This window comes from Pinus tabuliformis, chromosome 8 (assembly GCF_031772625.1).
Source record: "Pinus tabuliformis cultivar Carrire ecotype Pingquan chromosome 8, CPIR1, whole genome shotgun sequence".
NCBI lineage: Eukaryota > Viridiplantae > Streptophyta > Pinopsida > Pinales > Pinaceae > Pinus > Pinus tabuliformis.
In genome coordinates this window covers 1,571,485,731-1,571,504,760 of record NC_142294.1, presented here as the reverse complement: position 1 = coordinate 1,571,504,760, position 19,030 = coordinate 1,571,485,731, and positions in this window count along the sequence as shown.

Here is a 19,030-nt window from a genome sequence, read left to right as displayed (position 1 = left end):
AAGATAAGAAGATATTTAAGTCATCTCAAGCCCTCATTGATCATAATTTGCTGAGATTGACCCAGAGAGAGCCCTCTCCTGACCTGGTAGGGCTAGCTACCAAGCTGAGCATGGTTTGATGTTGGCCCTGGATCCTACCTTTTTAGCCTGAGGTAAATCTAGGCCCTAACATAGTGGCGACCATACTAGGGATAAATTGTTTGTTTGTTAGTATTCTTAATTTTATAAACTACAGACAGAGCCTGAAGATTAGCCAAGTAGCCTTTGAAACACTTTTGCTTTGCATTAGCGCAAGTAGATAAACGCTACTTTAGTCAATCTCCGGTCTAGTCTTATAAACGGAGTATCAAACTTGCAAATCACCCCAGTACATTTGATAATTCTAAGCTTTGGATGATAAGTTTAGGATTTGATAGGCTGAACAAGTTGTTAATGTCCATTTGATTTTTCAGAAATAATAGCACACTGGCTTCCAGAAGACATACCAGAGAAAATCTGGATCATGATCCCCCTCCTGTCTACGAAATCCCAATCTTATTCCAAGAATTTTTCGCCAAGGAAGTTTTGTCATTCCCGTGTTCAAAGCTCAGTCGTGTCTTGTTGGCTTTGAATATCTCGAGGATCTTCAGTTTGATGAGCAATTTGAGTTGTCTTTGTTTGAAACCAAATCAGAAAGTGATGTTACTTCAACTACCTTAAATCCTGAGATTCTTAGAAATCTTGAAACTGAAAGGGCCAATAAATCTATTGAATATTATATCTTGAATCAGCTCGAGACTTCAATTGTGGCTTTTAATATTGCTGATTTCTTAGAGACTGCTTCTGCAACCCTTGGGTCATCTACAATTGCATCTAGTTCAAGAATTCCCATCGAACCTCCTTTCATTCCTACCATTCCCATGTAGCCTACTGTTTCTGATAAAAAATATGCAGTAGTGTCACCTCCATCTACTCCTTCTACTCCTCAAACATTGAAGATTGGTTTGCCTCCGCACACACCTCCTCATACCCCCCATACATCAGCTGCACCCACTCCCCCAACATCCCCAAGACCAATTGCAAATCCACCAAGAGAAATGGCTGCTCATTTTGCACCTCTTGTACTGCCTCAAAATTTGGATGATATGCCCACCGATTATCAAAGAAAAATTCCTTTGTTTGATGACACTCCTCATAGTGTTACAGCTCAGCAACATGTGGACAAAATGACAGATTTCTTCGATCTCCATGAGATTGATGCAGAAAATTTAACCATGAGACTGTTTGTACAAACATTTGGTGGTGAAGTAAGGAAATGGTTCAGGGCCTTTCCGGCTGCAAGCATCACTACATTGGCCAATCTACAGAGACAATTGTTAGACCGCTGGGAAGTGAAGAAAAATCCTCTTCAGATACTTTCCGAATATGAGCACATCAAGCGGAATGTTGGTGAGTCTGTTCAAGATTACCGTATTAGATTCAATTCAGTTTACAATGCAATCCCTGATCATATAATTCCACCAATGGGGCTAGCCTTGATTAAGTTTTCGGATGGTTTTGATACTAATATGGCTTATCAATTAAGAGAGAGAGATCTGGCTACTTTGGAAGACATGCAGAAGATTGCGATCAGCGTTGAAGCAAATCTGCTTGCTAAGAGAGCTAGAGCAAGAGCTGAAAAGAAGCTCACAATAAAAGAAGAGTCTTCCTAGTCAGATCAAGTGCCTCGGAAGGTGGAACAGATGCTTGATAGGATGAAACTTGACAAGTCTGAACCATAAGTCAGAAATCCTAACTTCCGTGGCCAGCAGTAGCCCCAATATAAGATCAAACAAAGAGAGCAGCGAGCCCAAGACCAAGCAGCGCAGTAGCAAGTGCAGACATCTCTACAACAGAATTTTGTACATGGTCCAGAATCAGAAGAGGAGGAGAATGTGATTGGAGAAGAAAATCATTTCTTTACGCCCAATGACATGCTAATTTTCATCACTGAAGATGAGGAGTACTCCAAGAATTCAACTGAAGAAAGGGATGAAAATTTCATTTTGGCAAATGAGACAATTCTTGAGGAAGAGTCCGATGAATACCAAAGAGGATATATAAATGCTTTGTCAACTCAGCAGCGGAAATATTCACTTCGAAATAGAGATGTGCATGTGAACCCAATTCAGAAAAGGAAGGAGGTAGCAGCGTCAAAGAATGATCCTCCCAATGTGCAGAAAAAGGGAAAAGAGACAGCTGATCCTAACACCAGAAAAATGACATTAGCAAGTGAAAGACTAAATCAGCCAAATGTGTCAAAGGAGAAAACAGAAAAGAAGGATGTTCCAGTGAAAGAGGTAGAAAAATTTTAAGTTTTTAACTTAGAAAAAGAAATTTCTAAGTTGAAGATATCCATTCCTTTGACTGAGTTAATGAAAAACAACAATTATAAAGGTCAGGTGTCTAAAATTTTGAGTTTAGATCCATCATCCGACATGGTAAACGTGGAGGATGACAGTCCCGAGCTGATATTTGGGCCAGCATTGGAAGGTCAGTCCCAAGATAGTGATGTCGCTCCTTTCTATATCAGTCTCAGGGTGCGTGACTTTGTATTACATAATGCTATGTTTGATTCCGGAGCCTCTCATAATCTCATGCCAAAAGCCATCATGGAGAAATTGGGATTGGATATCACTAGAAAATACCATGACCTTTACTCTTTCAATTCCAGTAGAGTAAGGTGCATTGGTATCATCAAGGATTTGGTGGTCAGCTTGGATCAGATTCCAGCTAAAAATGTTTTGATGGACGTGGTGGTGGCGGATATACCTCCTAGATTTGGCATGCTTCTTTCCATATCTTGGGGAGAAAATATTAAAGGGACAATGCAACTTGATTTTTCCTATGCTACCATTCCCATGTTCGGTCAGATGAGGAAAATATACCGGGAACAGAAAATGAAGTACATGATCACTAGCAAGGAGAAACCGGTAAATCATCCAATCAACTATATACATACTGATCTAGAATCATTTGTTTTGTATTTAGATAGTTTTAATGATGTAAATAGCCAAATAGTTGAAGTAGAAGACATTCCCAAGATCACTGAAAATTTCAGAGAAGTCTTAAAACAAGAAAGACAAAGACTTGATGGTACCGCTGAGCAATCAGCCGTCCAACAGCAGCAACATATTGATGGACAGCAAGGAAAAGGAAAAGAATTTCAGCATTTGGAAGAGGATGAAACAGGCCTATGGAGCATGGACTTTGATGGCGTGGTAGGAAGGGAAGGTGCTGGAATTGGTATTTGGATACACAACCCGGTTTTTGCCCCAAACAAAGTGCCAAGCAATGTAAGGGTCTGCTCTTATAAACTAGCTTTTGACTGTTCAAACAATGAGGCTGAATATGAAGCCTTAATTGCTGGTCTAAAAGTTCTTAGAAAATTGAATGCTAAAAGGATTTCAGTGTATGGCAACTCCGAGTTAGTTATCAAGCAGGTGAAAGGGGAATACCAAGCTAAGCATCCTCGAATGCGAGCCTACCGCAATGCGGTGTTGGATATCTTGAAAGTATTTTCTAATTATACTATAACCTGTGTGCCCCATGCTCAAAATGTCATTGCAGATTCACTTGCAACAGCAGCAAGTAATTTGAAAATTCCGATGAATTCAAACAACAAGTTTGAGATTCATGTGAAGCATCGCCCAGCTGTCCCCAACAATCAAAGGTATTGGCAAGTGTTCCAAGATGATGATGAGATCGATGAATTTCTGCAAAATAAAGGTAAATTCAAGGACACTTCTATTGATGTGGAGTATGATGATAGTGATGAGGATATGGAAGTCAATCAGATGGAAGTTTGGCAGCTCAAAGACAACATCATTCCTAAAGGTCAAATACCTTTAGAGGAGCTCTTTGATCAGGACGATGTGGCTAGAAAACCGAGCTTGCTGCCAACCGAAAAAAGAGTTGAGGATGTGAACATTGGATCAGGGGAAAATCCCAAGATGGTGAAATTATCAAAGGCATTGCCCCCATAGGTAAAAGCGAAGTATATCAATTTGTTATCTTCTTTTACTGATGTATTTTCTTGGAATTATTCAGATTTGAAGGCATATGATATGAGCATAATTCAGCATGTCATCCCAATCAAGCCAAATCAAAAGCCTTTTCGTCAGAAGCTAAGAAGAATAAATCCAAAGATGTTTCCCTCAATCGAGAAGGAAGTGAATAGGTTGTATAAACTTGGTATCATAGTCCCCATAAGATTTTTAGATTGGATTTCAAACTTGGTGCCCGTCCGTAAGAAAACATGTGAGATCTGGTTATGCATTGATTTTAGAAATCTGAACAAAGTTTCCTTGAAAGAAAATTATCCATTGCCCAAGATGGATCACATACTTCAGAGAGTAGTTGGAGCATCACAGATATCACTACTCGATGGTTATTCAGGTTATAACCAAATTTTGGTCCATGAGGATGATCGTGACAAAACATCATTCACCACTCCGTGGGGAACTTTTCATTATGCAAAGATGCCTTTTGGATTGAAAAATGCTGGTGCAACCTTTCAGCGGGCGATGGATATAGCATTTGCTAATGAAAAGATGTCTTTCTAGTTTTTTATCTTGATGATTTAACAATTTTCTCTAATACAGATGAAGAGCACCTCTATCATTTAAAGATCGTTTTTCAGCAGTGTAGGAAATATGGCATCTCTCTCAATCCAAAGAAAAGCTTGTTTGCCATGGATGAAGGCAAGCTTCTCGCGCATATTATCTCAAAGGAGGGCATCTGCATCGATCCAGCTCGTGTGGAGGCCATTCAAAAGATTGATTTCCCACGAAGTAAGAAAGAGATCCAATCCTTCAATGGTAAGATAAATTTCTTACATCGCTTTGTGCCCAATCTTGCAGAACACTTAAGAGAAATCACAAACATGCTTAAAAAAGATAGTGCAGTAAGGTGGACCAAGGAAGCAGTTAAGTCTTTTAATTTGGTGAAATTAGCTCTTTCTTCAGCTCCGGTTTTGATCAGCCTGGACTATACTTAGGATTTTGTTTTGTTTTCATTTGCCTCGGATCATACTATGGCAGCGGTCTTGATGCAGAAGAGAGACCAGCTCGAGAAACCAATTGCATTCTTCAGCAGAACCATAAGGGATGCGGCATTGAAGTATAATATGATTGAAAAATAGGCCCTTGCATTGGTAAAGGCATTGAAATATTTTCGGGTTTATATTTTTCATTCTTACATCCTTGCTTATGTCCCTAATGCTACTGTTAAGGATGTCCTAGTGCAAATAGATCTGGAGGGAAGGAGAGGCAAATGGATTGCTGCCTTGCTGGAATATGATGTGGAAATCAAACCGATGAAGCTCATTAAAGGACAGGGGTTGGCTAAATTAATGGCTGAGTCAAATCTGCACGCCTTGAACATTAATCTAATTGCTGCTATGTTCGAGGAAGATGAAGAAAATCTGCCCACTCAGGTATCAGAAATTTTCCTTCTTTCTCCTTGGTATTCGGACATTGTTTATGTACTCCAAAATCTGTCATCACCTCCCGGAATGGCTAAGAACAAAAGTAGGACACTGAAATTGAAAGTTGCAAAATTTTGTATCATGAATGGTGCACTTTATTGGAAAGATCCCAGTGGTGTCATGCTGAATTGTTTAGTAGAAGAAGAGGCAAAACAAGTTATGGAAGATTTTCACAAGGGAGATTGCAGAGGCCATCTTTTCTAGAAAAACAACAACCAATAAAATCTTGAGAGCAGGGTATTATTGGCCAAGTCTATTCGCTGATGTGTACAAAATAGTGGCCAGCTATCACGAATGTCAAATTTTTCAAGGTAAGAGGAAGTTGCAGCATTTACCACTCAAACCCATTGAAGTAAGTGCTCCATTTCAGCAGTGGAGTTTGGATTTTATTGGTGAGATTCATCCTTCTTCTTCAACACAGCGTAAGTGGATCCTCACAGCGACGGATTATTTCACCAAATGGATTGAGGCGATTCCTACAAGGCAGGCCACCGATTCGGTAATTATCTCATTTCTTGAAAACAACATTTTGTCTCGTTTTGGATGTCCAAATAAGTTGATCATTGATAATTCAGAAGCCTTTAAATAAAAAAGAATGATTGAATTTTGTCATAAGTATCAAATCACTTTGGGGCATTCGACTGCCTATTACCCACAAGGCAATGGATTGGCAGAATGCTCAAACAAATCTCTTATCAACATTATCAAAAAGCTGCTGGAAACTAACAAGAAGAGTTGGCACAAAAAGATGGTCAATGCACTTTGGGTAGATAGGGTAAGTCAAAAGAAATATATCGGCATGTCTCCTTTTGAGCTTGTGTACAGTGTGGACACAGTCTTCCCGACCTCTTTGGCAGTCCCGGTGGTAAAACTGTTGCAAGAAGCTGGTAGCGAAGATGACAGTTTGTAGCGGAGGATCAATCAAATGACACATTTGCAGCAAACTAGAGAGGAGGTATTTCAGAACACTTCCAAGATGTAGGAAAGAATTAAGAGGATATATGACCGAAAAGCAAAGGCGGACAGGTTTGAAATCGGAGACATAGTGCTGAAATGGGATGGAAGGAATGAAAAGAAAGGTAAACATGGCAAATTTGAAAATATTTGGAAAGGATCGTAAAATATTGCTGCACATTAGGGCCAGAATGCTTTCCTATTGCAAGAGATGAATGGTGAAGACTATCCTGGTGGGCCGGTCAACGGTCGGCTCCTCAAACGGTATTATGTGTGAACTGTTTTTTGTTGTCCTATTCATCATTGTATATACCGGTTCACTTAAATTCCATTGAAAAGTGTGTATTGTTTTCATTCTTTAGTTTGGGGCCCGAGGTGAAGGCTATAAAGTTGAGGTTTGATTTTAGTTTTGGTTTGGTTTGTTAGAGTCAAGTCTTTCGGTCAATTTTAGTCTTGAAAATCAATTAATTTGAGTCACATTCAGTCTTGAAATTGAGTCTTTAAGTCAAGAGTTCCAGTTTTCTTTTTTCGAAGTTATTGACTCCATAGCCCAATGGACGAAGGCACTACTTGCTTTCCCAGAGATCTATAGTTCTTGGCACCTCCAAGGAGCTACCATCCCCATTGGAGCCAATGTTAGTGTCGATATCTTCATCCCTCCGTCAGAGATCAAATCCTCTTGTTGCATTGCATATTAGGTGTCCCGTTCAGTCAGTTGCATTCCATTAGGTGCATGGATCATCTGATGGTAGTGGCTTTCCTACAGTTTCCCTCATGTTATCTACCTGCTAGCTCATGTTTGTTCATTTCAAAGCATATACAGTCATCTTTTGTCTTAAAGATTGCAAAGGTTTTGCTTTAGGGTTTCATTGTCATTTAGGTCTAGGGTTTCATTAGGGTTTCATCAAAAAATGTTTCAAAGTGTCTAATAACAACCAACAGGCCATGAGGAGGTTCCAGCATCAATAAATTTCATCATCAAGTGCTTAGAGATGTGTCTTTCCTCAAAACTCTGTTTTGAGGAAAAACAGAGTATTTTTGCTTTTATGGCATAAATTTATGTAATTTTATTTTCTCCATATGTAAATCACTCCATTTGTAACCTTGGTTTCTTTCCCTAGCCCCAACAGTTCCAACACTTGCAAAACAAGCAAAGCTCAGGTCTTTTAGTTCATCACAAAGCTCAAATGAAGTGAAAAAATCCAAAAACAGAGTTTAAAAAATAAAGTCATTTTCAAAACATTATGAAAGTGGGTTTTTCAAAATTAAAATTTAAAAGCTCCATGTATAAATCATGTCTCTAAATGTTTAAAGCTCATTTGCACTCCAAGATCAAAGAGAAAGCAAAGAAAAATCGTTTTGGGGTTGAGCAAGGCAAAATTGGTGAAAATCGCTCCAAGTCACTGGGCACGATGCACTGGGCAGGTGGCGCGGTGCATATAATCGGCACGGCACACTAGGCCTCAAAATCTAGTTCAATTTTGCATAGGCGCGACGCATACACTGGGCACGGCGCATTGGGTTGGATGCGCGGCGCACACAGCCAGCAAGCCCGAAACTTCAAACATTTGCTCCAAAATTGCCCAAAATGCGTGGATTGTCATTGGTACAAGTAGGTTGAACCTCTATCACTCTTTTTCATCCAAGATTAATGCTTGCTTCATGGTGGTTGATGTATGGTGATTGTTTAAAGAAATCAAACCCCATCTCTTCAATATTTACAAGCAAATTGCTGCTTAGGGTTTCAAACTGTTGTTTTGTTGCCAAGTCCATCCTTTATTCCCTCACCACTCCCTTACTCCATTTCTCCCTTGATTTCCTTATTCCCCAAATTCACTAATCCCCTATCCCCATTCCCATTTCCCAAAGTCCCAAACTCAAACCCCCAAACCCTAGTCCTATACTGAAAACTCCCAAACTACTCCATAATTCCCTGTTCCCTTAACTAAACCCTACCCCAACAGTCCCTAAATCCTTCACTGTGTTCCCCCCCCATAGTCCCTCATTCCACTGTTTCCTTTGGTAGCAAAAGTTAAAAACATCACAATCACCTACTTCTCATCAAGGCAGATCCAAGACAGTTTATCCACCAACTGACATGGCATCTGATCCTTCCTATGATTATGAAGAGGAGACCCACAATGACTCACCTACAGAGGGACATGCACCCAAGAGGCCTCATAGAGGTGGCAAACATATTAGAGAAGAGCCAACCACTCTTACTAAATTACAGGCCTGCCCTCTTGCCATCTCTTGTTTCCAACATCAGTCATGTTATGAATTTTGTGAGAAGGTTGCTACCATTCAGTTTCATCATGAGTTGGCTCATTTGTTTGTGTTGCGTTTACATGATGGTCAAGCCACTCTAGCTGTTGTCACTTTCACATTAACACCAGAATCCATTTCACTACCAACCGGTATTCCCAACATTGGAGAGCAATGGAACAAGAGGCAGAAAATTGACCGGCAGCATTATGAACCATACATCAAACCTGGCTATATGAGGCAACTCAGCAGAGTATTTCCTTTCCGGTACCTCAAAGATGCTTATGCTCCTTTGATGAAATTGATCATGAGGTATTTCAGCTGTGAGGGCTAGTTTTCACGTTTGTATGCTTATCATATCAGGTTGCTAATGCATTTTACCAGGGTAAGGATGATGAACATCCCTTACTTCATGTGCTTAAATATCAAGAAGATGACCACCCTAGTGCAGCACAATACTCCTTAGCAGCAGTTCAACAATATTTACCATTTTGCTCTCATTAAAATTGTGGTCATTCATCAGCTTGGCTTACAGGGCATCACTTGGGAGGACTTTATCTCTCGTGAGTTTTTCATAGCTCCTCAGGGACCTTCAGAGGCTTTACATGAGACAGGTGGACCTTCTTCTCAGCATGAGGGCCATGAGTCACAGACCGCGAGCATGCCGGTGTTCATCACCTATCAGAAGGGCACTAGACGGTTGTTTGCAGCAGCAAAGCGAGTGTTATCTCCACCCGAGGTGGAAGGGGCCTCGCTTCCGTCATTAGCACAATAGGTTCAGGACCGAGGTAAGGGACCACTGTAGGAGGAAGGACCATCAGGTGAGAGGGAGTCTAATTTCATTCTCATTGAGGGTGATGATACTGATATGGGCCCGCAAAGCACAAATCTTAGAGAAATTATTTAGGAGCAGCAGACGGACATTGATGCCTTGTATATCAACTTGGATAAAGCCCAATGGACAATACAGTATCTGGAGCAAAGGAATAAGTAGCTTGAGGACCAGCAGGTGATTATGGAATTGCAAAACATTCGGGAGAATCGCCAAGCTGCCCAAAGGAGGAGGGTGGAGTTCACTTCACTTCAGCAGGAGATTAATGCCAATAGGGAGTCATGGTTTTAAAGAGCCAATATCCACTTGGAGAGGAAGCTAGATAAGGCCATCAATGAGAAGAATATTCTTAGAAACCTGTCATATCATTACTTGTCAAGGAACTTGGTGTGCCAAGCGGGAATTAGGAGTTTAAAGGCAAAGTTGAAGAGAGCATCAAGGAGGAAAAAAGAGGATGAAGGACTTTAGATATTGGCTGAGGCTTCCTTGGCCCAACACCATGTTTGATAGAGGAGACTCAACCCAAATTTCAAAAAATTTGGAGCACTTTTTGCATTTTTGAAATTTTGGCACAAAAAACAGGTTTTTCTGCCCTATGCGCCGCGCCACGTGGTGCTCGCTTTTTCTAGGAGCCTCCAAATAAAAAAAACTCAGAATTTTTGGATTTGGCATGGAAAAATATGTTTTCCTACCAATGGCCAAGAAATTTGGATAGGTTTTGAGCCCTCAAAAAGGTCTAAAACACTCAAAAAATGACCTCACTGCCCCTATTTTGACACACAGGAAGCAGTGTTGGGAGAACTGAAATTTTGGAGGGAAAAATGGAGGCCAAATTGAAAAATTCCACTTGGGTTGGAAAGTAGATAGGTAGAACTTTCCAACTAGCACACCTAGAGCGCATTTGGACACCGGGAAGGCCTCCAAAAGTGGGTCCAAACAGGCGTGACACATAGAGAATCAAGGGCAGCGCATAGAGGAAAAATTGCCAGTTTGACCAAGTTTTGCTCTGTTTTTTGCCCAGTTTTGGCTAGTTTGACTTTTTCACTTTCCTGATGGCAAATTTGTGATGTAATTTTTTGAAAATTGATGGATTATGATGTAAATATGTTAAGTTTTCACTTGTAGAGGTAGATTCATCAGTTTAAAGGTTGTTTGAAACTAAATGAATCAGTTCCCTTGTTTCTAGAGGCATGCTGTTCTGTTGCCTAATTTCTAGTTCTCAGTTTAGCATTAGTTGAACAGCTCCTAAACATGTGTGCTCGACCCCTAGAGGCAAGGATGAGCTATGTTTGTCTATATTATGTTGTTTTTCAGTCATTAGCATGGTTGGACTTTTGAGAAAGCTTTGAGCTTCATTGTACACTCATATCAGCATTTTGGCTAAGGAATTGAGACCAGGGTTTACAGCACTCTTTGGGATTCATGTGGTAATTTTTCTTGGTACAATGCTTTTCTTTGTAATTGTGAATTTGCTTATATTTAATTTATGCCATTCTCTATCTTGTTTCTTCTGAACTAAACAAACAAGAGTGTAAGTAGAATCCATTGAAATTGTAGTGTTCTACTTGAAGTTTGCTTTAGTTTCTTGATGTTTTCAGCTGTTTGGTGAGGATCCATGATTTCTATTGCCCTCTTCAACACCTCACCTGTCTATTCCTTCCATCTTATTCATTTAAAGTGCCAAAAACAATTGCCTACCTTTCCCCATTGAGATCTCTGTAGGACTGAGCCTCAATTCCCGCACCTAAAATCTATCTTTCCATCTGAGCCAATGAAATCATCATTTTATTCAACCAAACTCTCTTGCACATATACCTAGCCTAAGATTAGAAGATATTTCAGTCATCTCAAGCCCTCATCGATCATAATTTGCTAAGATTGACCCAGAGAGAGCCCTCTCCTGACCTGGTAGGGCTAGCTACCAGGCTTAGCATGGTTTGATGTTGGCCCTGGATCCTACCTTTTAAGCCTAAGGTAAATCTAGGCACTAACAAGCCACACCTAAGGTTTATAAAAAGTAAAAACAAGAAATAACATGTGCTAGTAAATCTAAGGAATCAAACCAAGCAAACAAGCTTTTCAAAGCGAAATCACTAGTTGGTAATGAAACCCAATGTCTTAAAGATCAATGTGAAAAGTGGCTAAATATAGAGCGGGTGGAACCAGTTACAATGACAACCTTCTTAATGTACACGATCTAGTGAAAATAATCTTCACTTATACCATCTCCAGTGAAGAATACCCTCCAAAAAGGTCCAAGTGAGTCTAGCCAATGTTTTTTCTATGTACAACAGAGACTTCCCCTCTGCCGTCACCTTGGGTAATAGCCCTAAGATATTGGTCTCTAAGGTTACCAGTTAAAACAATTTGACCTGGGGGGATAGTTGTAGATCATATGTACACGCAAGGGAAGAGTAACAAAGCTCAATCCCCTTGAAATTTCCTCAACATGGTTAATCTGAGGTTTATTTTCAAGTGACTCCCAAGTACCTTTCGACACCATTTTTAATACGTGTAAATCACTCTACTGTAACCAATGAGGTGGATTCAATCACTGCACTAGGTCCTGTTATAAAATGTAACTAGGTTCAGTCTTCGTAATGACATGATCTTTGTAAATGATGAAATAAAAGGAATAAAATTATTTTTGTATGCCTTGCTACATGTTCATGAGAAAGAGGTTTATTTATTAGTGGCTCCTATTGAGAGCCTTAGGATTTATTATTAAGTCAAAGATTCAATGTCATGTATGAAGAATCTCTTCTTGAGCATGAGTTAATGTATATAAATATGTCTAAATATCCCTCCAAAACACAAGCACGAAGCTCCTCTTGGAGTTGGCCTGCAATATGAATTAAATAGATCATGTTGACTTGCATCAATAGACGCATTTCCTGACATTGTCATGTCATCTTAATATGTGGGTCTAACTACTATAAATACCCAGCTAGCGTCTTCACAAAATTACAGTGCAGAACTCAGATTCATCTAATGTTCGCAGGGTAGTCACGGGAAGGTTTTCGGATGTCACTACGGAGGTCTGTCCACAGTGCACAATCTCGGATACCTCTGCAACTTCAACGAGTAATTACAGTAGGTGATTATAGTAACTATACTTCGCAAGTCTCAGATAATTCTGAAAAGAATCTTTGTGTCTTTCTAATGGGTACCACAGAGATGAAGTCTCAACATATTTGTGATGAGGATGATCTCTGTGATCCCACAGTAGAACACACAGTCTCGACATATTTTTGATGAATAGGATATCGGTGATCCCATAGTAACACACTCTACCTCGACATACATTCTAAATGCAGTCATGATATCGACAAGATGTAATCATGATCTTGGTATAGATATAGTCATGATCTTGATGGAGACATAGTTACAAGGTCATGATCTCAATGAATCAAGCAGAAGAAATGGTGCAACAATGAAGATCTCAGTTTCAAGATAGAAATGAACATATCGGTGTCAAGAATGAAGGATCTCAGTGTCAAGGAAAATCTCAGTATCCAGACAATGATGAAGATCTCGAAGAGGATTGTCAAGAGAATGTGTGTCTTGATCTTGGAGTGGCTATTAGGTCAAGGGTCTTGGTCTTGGTATTCGTCAATTGGAATCTCTATAAGAATAATTTGGGTGGGTTTTCATCTCAAAGAGTGAGCGATTTTGGCCTTGGAGGAAAGCCAACATCTTGTGTTCTTGTTTCTTTTGTTACACACTCTAATAATATCAAGTGAAGATTTTGATAATAAGAAAAAGTAAAAAGGTACCTCACAAATAGTTATCATCGTGAGAAGACTATTATTAACCTAGTTGCCCTAGATTCTTCAACATGGTATCATAGCTAAGGTGTTGAAGCTAAAGGAAGGGCATAAAAGAGATATTCAAGGATCAAGTTTCATGAAGGGCTTCTAAATTTATGGTTACAGTGACAATCAATGATTGATGTATAGTCATGAATGGAGATAAAATCACCTATATATACCCTTAGCATATATCACAGTTCAATGATACACAATCTCAAATGAAGAATTATCTTGAATAGAAGAATCTCAGACCTAGACTACAGTACCCCAATTCAGAATAAGGCTACATGATTTTAAGTTTGGTTGGGTATTATAGCAAGACAATTTAGGATAGGTATTATAGTGAGATTGATCCATATCTGAAGTTCTCAAATAAATTTCATGATAATAGCCTTGAGTACATGGCACCAATTTCGGTGCCTCTCACAGTCTCAGTCTATTTCATACCATAGTGATAGATCTCGATACTATAAGTTGATGATCATAGCAAGTGACCTCATTTCTCTATGGTTCTACATGATTATGCAATTTTAATAGAATGCTACAAGGTTCCATAGTCCACTGGTGTGATAGCAATACAGTGCCATCTCAAGTATGTCAACAATTTATATAAGTCGAAATATCTTGAAGACAAGAAGGCAAGCTTCCTATCATTACTACAAGATCTCATCCGGGGGAAGAATCAATGCATCTGCTTCAACCACCTTGAACATAACCAAGGTGAATATTTCATCTTCACTTGCCAAGTAAGTATCTTTCATTCTATAATTAATTTTGGTTAAATGACTTCTTGTTTGCAAGGAGATCTATTAAATTAGTCGGGTCATCAAAATTCCTTGCGTAAGAAAGGAGGATAGATATAGTCCCCAAAAGAAAAGCCATTGATATCTATGGAAAAGTATTTAAAGGTCAAGAATTGTTTGAATTCATGGAAAAGAATCAAGGGACTCATAGGATTCTTATGAAATCAGTCAAAGGTCCTCTCATCCCTATGTAGCAGAGGAAACATCAAAGAGATATACGAAATGCTAGAAGATATATTCTCTGAAAATGCAGTAAAGAAGGTCATATCACTTTGACTTGATCTACACAAAATTGAAGATATCAAAGAATGAAGGGATATCTTTATAAGATCTAAATTTGGAGATTTGGAAGAGATGATAAGAATATAATCATTAGTGTTCTTAAATGCACTAAAGTTACCTCATTTGACAACTTGTGGTTGCCATGCTAGATAGAAAAAGACAAGTTGAGGGAAAAAGTGTTGAAGGTTAAGGGATTAAAACATTTGCAGAAAGGAAATGGAAGTTTGGTCCTCAAATAAGATAGAACAATATAGCTAAGATTCAATGTTATGGAAAGAAAGCTAATATCACCGGAAATATGGAGGAAGTTGAAGAAAAGGGCCAAGGAAAGAGGGAGTAACAGATCTCTACTATGATTGAGATGGTATCCCTCACTAAAGGGTCTTATCATAATCTCCTAAATATTTTGTTATAGATATGACCATGATAAATAATAAGATGCATCTTGGCATCATGGAAGCATTAGAAACAAGAGCTCATGGCATCACCATGGGATTCATGAAGGTTAGAAGGAACAAAATCCATGGTAGTCAAACATGAAGGATATAGCTCTTGGGAACCTCATTGGACATTGAAAGGATGAAGTCATCCAGGACAAGGCTCATCATACATCAAGTCAAAAAGGAAACATCTTCCAGATGGGGATATGCAAGATCCTCAAGATTCTTTAATGGAATCCTCATCAAAGGGTTTCCTAATATAGAGAGGAAGCAAGTGCTTCATCAAGAACTCCAACTTATGGAATTCATGGATGATGGTATGATGACATAAGAGATGAATCAGATCAAGGGGTTGAAGACACTTCAATTAAGGAAGTTGTTGAAAGAGACCTAGATGACCTAAAGATAAATGAGGTATGCATGCATGTAGTTAATATTATAAATAAAGTCTTGTTCTATGGTTGCAGGTAACATAGATCACTACTTCTATCTTGATAAGTATGATCAAGGGAAAAAGGATCTCCTCCTCTGAAAGGATGTAGGAAGGCATAAAGTCACTAGATGAAATCAACATAATATATCCTCATATGAAGTATGAGGTGATTGACTACAATTAAGGAAATCTGATTGGAAGTTCCTGGGAATGGAATGTGTAAGAAAGGAAGATATTGTGAAATATGCAATCATGATGAGGCGATCAACATCCAAAAGACCAAGACGACTTGACTAGGAAATCTCTCAGAAATATATGTAGGCTCTGATGGAAGTCTGAATAGGATGGAGACCCTTGATAATCGATATCTTTGGGAGATGTGTTAACATGTATGTAGGATGTTGATACCTACATGAAGATGTCATGATGAAGAGCCATCTCGTAAGGTACTATTTGATTTAATGTTATGTTTTGATTTATCAAATAATATTTGGATGAGTTCATGTAGGGCTACTGGAACAAGAGTTGTAAGTGCAAGTACAACTAACATTCATGTGGTGGATGAAAATTCCTGAAAGAAACATGATGAGGAAGAAGTATCCATATGAAAAAGGTTCCATATATGTATCAAGAAGGCCACTTTCCATGAATAAAGGAATGAAATAATGGACTAAGAAGGAAAGTGATGAATGGTTGATGCCCTATAAGGAAGAAGGTCGACTGAATTTCATGACATCAAGGAAAGAAAGTGATCAAGTAGTTGAAGCACCCACGAAAAGGAATTTACTAATGAAAATAAGAGTCCCTAGTTGAAAGGGAGCTCTGACAAGTCCATAATTAAGAGGGATCTTGGGAAAGTCCCTAGTCATAGGGAGATTGGGTACATTCCCTTATAGGAATGGGAATATATTCCCTAGTTGAGAGAGAGAGATAGACACAACATTCTTGTCTTCACTTGGGAAGAAAGAATGGAGGATTGCGTAATCATCTGGCATCTGATGCTCTTTGAGGATGTGTAGGACATCCAAGACAAGAGTAGACAAGAGGATTGATATTCTTTGAGGGTTGGGAACCCAATATAATAATAGTCCTAGAAGGTCATACTTAGTGAACACCCGGGTGGGTATGTAGCTTGAGAGACAATGTTGAAGGTGCCTATACTCATTGGTCTCGCCAACATTGTGCTCTGATCTGATGAAAGATAGAGTTGTCAGTTAAAGCCTTGTTGTGGAAACAATGTTGGTTGCTATGATACTATACAGATGGATTACCAATCTGATTCTTCAAATTGAGAATGACCAAGTACCATTATGAATATCTCCCTAGTTAAGAGGAAGTGTTGTAAAATGTAACTAGGTTCAGTATTCATAATGACATGATCTTTGTAAATGATGAAATGAAAGGAATACAATTATTTTTGTATGCATAGCTACATGGTTTCATGAGAAAGAGGTTTATTTTTTAGTGGCTCCCATTGAGAGCCTTAGGATTTATTATTAGGTTAAAGAGTCAATGTCATGTATGAAGAAGCTATTCTTGAGCATGAGTCAATGTATATAAAAATGTCTAAATAGCCCTCGAAAAGAAAAGCATGAATCTCCTCTTGAAGTTGGCCTACAAGATGAATTAAATAGATCATGTCGGCTTGCTTAAATAGACACATCTCTTGACACTATCATGTCAGCTTAATATGTGCGTCAAACTACTATAAATACCCAGCTAGGGTCTTCGCAAAAGTACAATGCAGAACTCAGATTCATCTCATGTTTCGTAGGGCAGTCACAGGAAGGATTTTGGATGTCACTTCGGAGGTGTGTCCACAATACACAATCTTGGATACCTATGCAACTTCAATGGGTAATTATAGTAACTATACTTTGCAAATATCAGAGGATTTAGACAAGCATCCTTTTTCTTTCGAATGGGTATCACAGAGATGAAGTCTTGGCATATTTGTGATGAGGAGGATCTTGATGATCCCACAATAGCACACACAGTCTTGGAATATTTGTGATGAATAGGATCTCGGTGGTCCCATAGTAACACACTTTGTCTCAGCATACATTCTAAATGCAATCATGATCTCGACATAGATGTAATCATGATCTCGGTATATATACAGTTATGATATTGATGGAGACATAGTTACAAGGTCATGATCTCGATGAATCAAGGAGCGGAAATGGTGCAACAATGAAGATCTCAGTGTCAAGGAAACAATGAAGATGTCAGTGTCACGAATGAAGGATCTCAGTGTTAAGGAAAATCTCAATATCCAGACAACGATGAAGATCTCGAAGATGAATGTCAAGAGAACGTGTGTCTTGATCTTGGACTGGCTATTAGGTCAAGGGTCTTGGTCTTGGTATTCGTCAATTGGAATCTCTATAAGAATAATTTGGGCAGGTTTTCCTCTCAAAGAGTGAGCGATTTTGGCCTTGGCGGAAAGCCAACATCTTGTGTTCTTGTCTCTCTTGTTTGGTGAATGTTTGATGAAGTAATAAAACAAATGACTCTAATAATATCAAGTGAAGATATTTCTAATAAGAAAAAGTAAAAAGGTACCTCACAAATATTTATCATCATGAGAAGAATCTTATTAACATAATTGCCCTAGATTCTTCAACAGGTCTGACATGATCTCATGATTAACTCATTTGTAAGGGGAGGTTTCCAGACCCAAATTGCAGTAAATGGATTTACTCCCTATCATAAGATTCTAATGTTTGTTTGCAGCTTTGGAAAGTTAACTCACTTCCCTATTCCAAAGCCCTACAACCTGATATAATGTAGGTGGAAAAGAGCCCTAAAATAATAAAAAAATTCTAAATTGATTTTATTAGCATTGTTTTTTAAAGTTGTTACTTACTCAAAGGGTAAATGGACGTGAAACTAATGGTGTTATGACTTGACGCAAAACCTTAATGCAATCGAACATGAAATTGTAATCTTTTCTTTTCAATGAATTTCTAATTGAAGTAAGGAGAGAGTCTTTTCAAATTTTCAAAGAAAATGAAAAAACTCTTAATTTCCCACTATATCCCTTTTCATGAATGCAAATCTTCAGTTTCAAATGACCCAAATGAAGAAATTAACTTTTAAAATTTCAATTCGCCCAATAACTCAAAAATCAAGAAACTTTCCTTTGACATACAATCACTCAAAATTCCCAAAATGCATGAAGAAACCAATCAAAAACTTAAAATGAATTTCTCCTAATGAATGCTATGAATTTAATGTTGTCAAGAGTACAATTCTGAAAAAACTTTAGCACTAAAAGAAGAATGGCTTTTCATTTCAAGTTCAACAAAAGAAGCACTTTCATAAAAAATACTCATTCTTGAAAATCATTGCTTTTTATTAATGAAACAATCTTTCACAAAAAAGTAAAATAAACACAAGATCTGATCTGTTCGAAAGAAGAAAGACAGGGAGACAGAAAACCAAGACCAACTGATCCTTCTTTTGATAGATCTACAACACACCAGATGAAGCTTTTACCCTAATTTGTGAAAACAAGAAATTTTCAAGAAGACTCTTTCACAACACTCAATTGAACTGACAAAGACTTTTTGAAGGTGTAAACAAGTGTAATCAAGCAAAAAAACCAAAGTTTCTAGACTTAGTGAAGAGAAAACTCAATTTTTCAAAAATTCCAAGTATATGCATGGGCAATAAAAAGCAACTGTTCTTTCCTAATCAT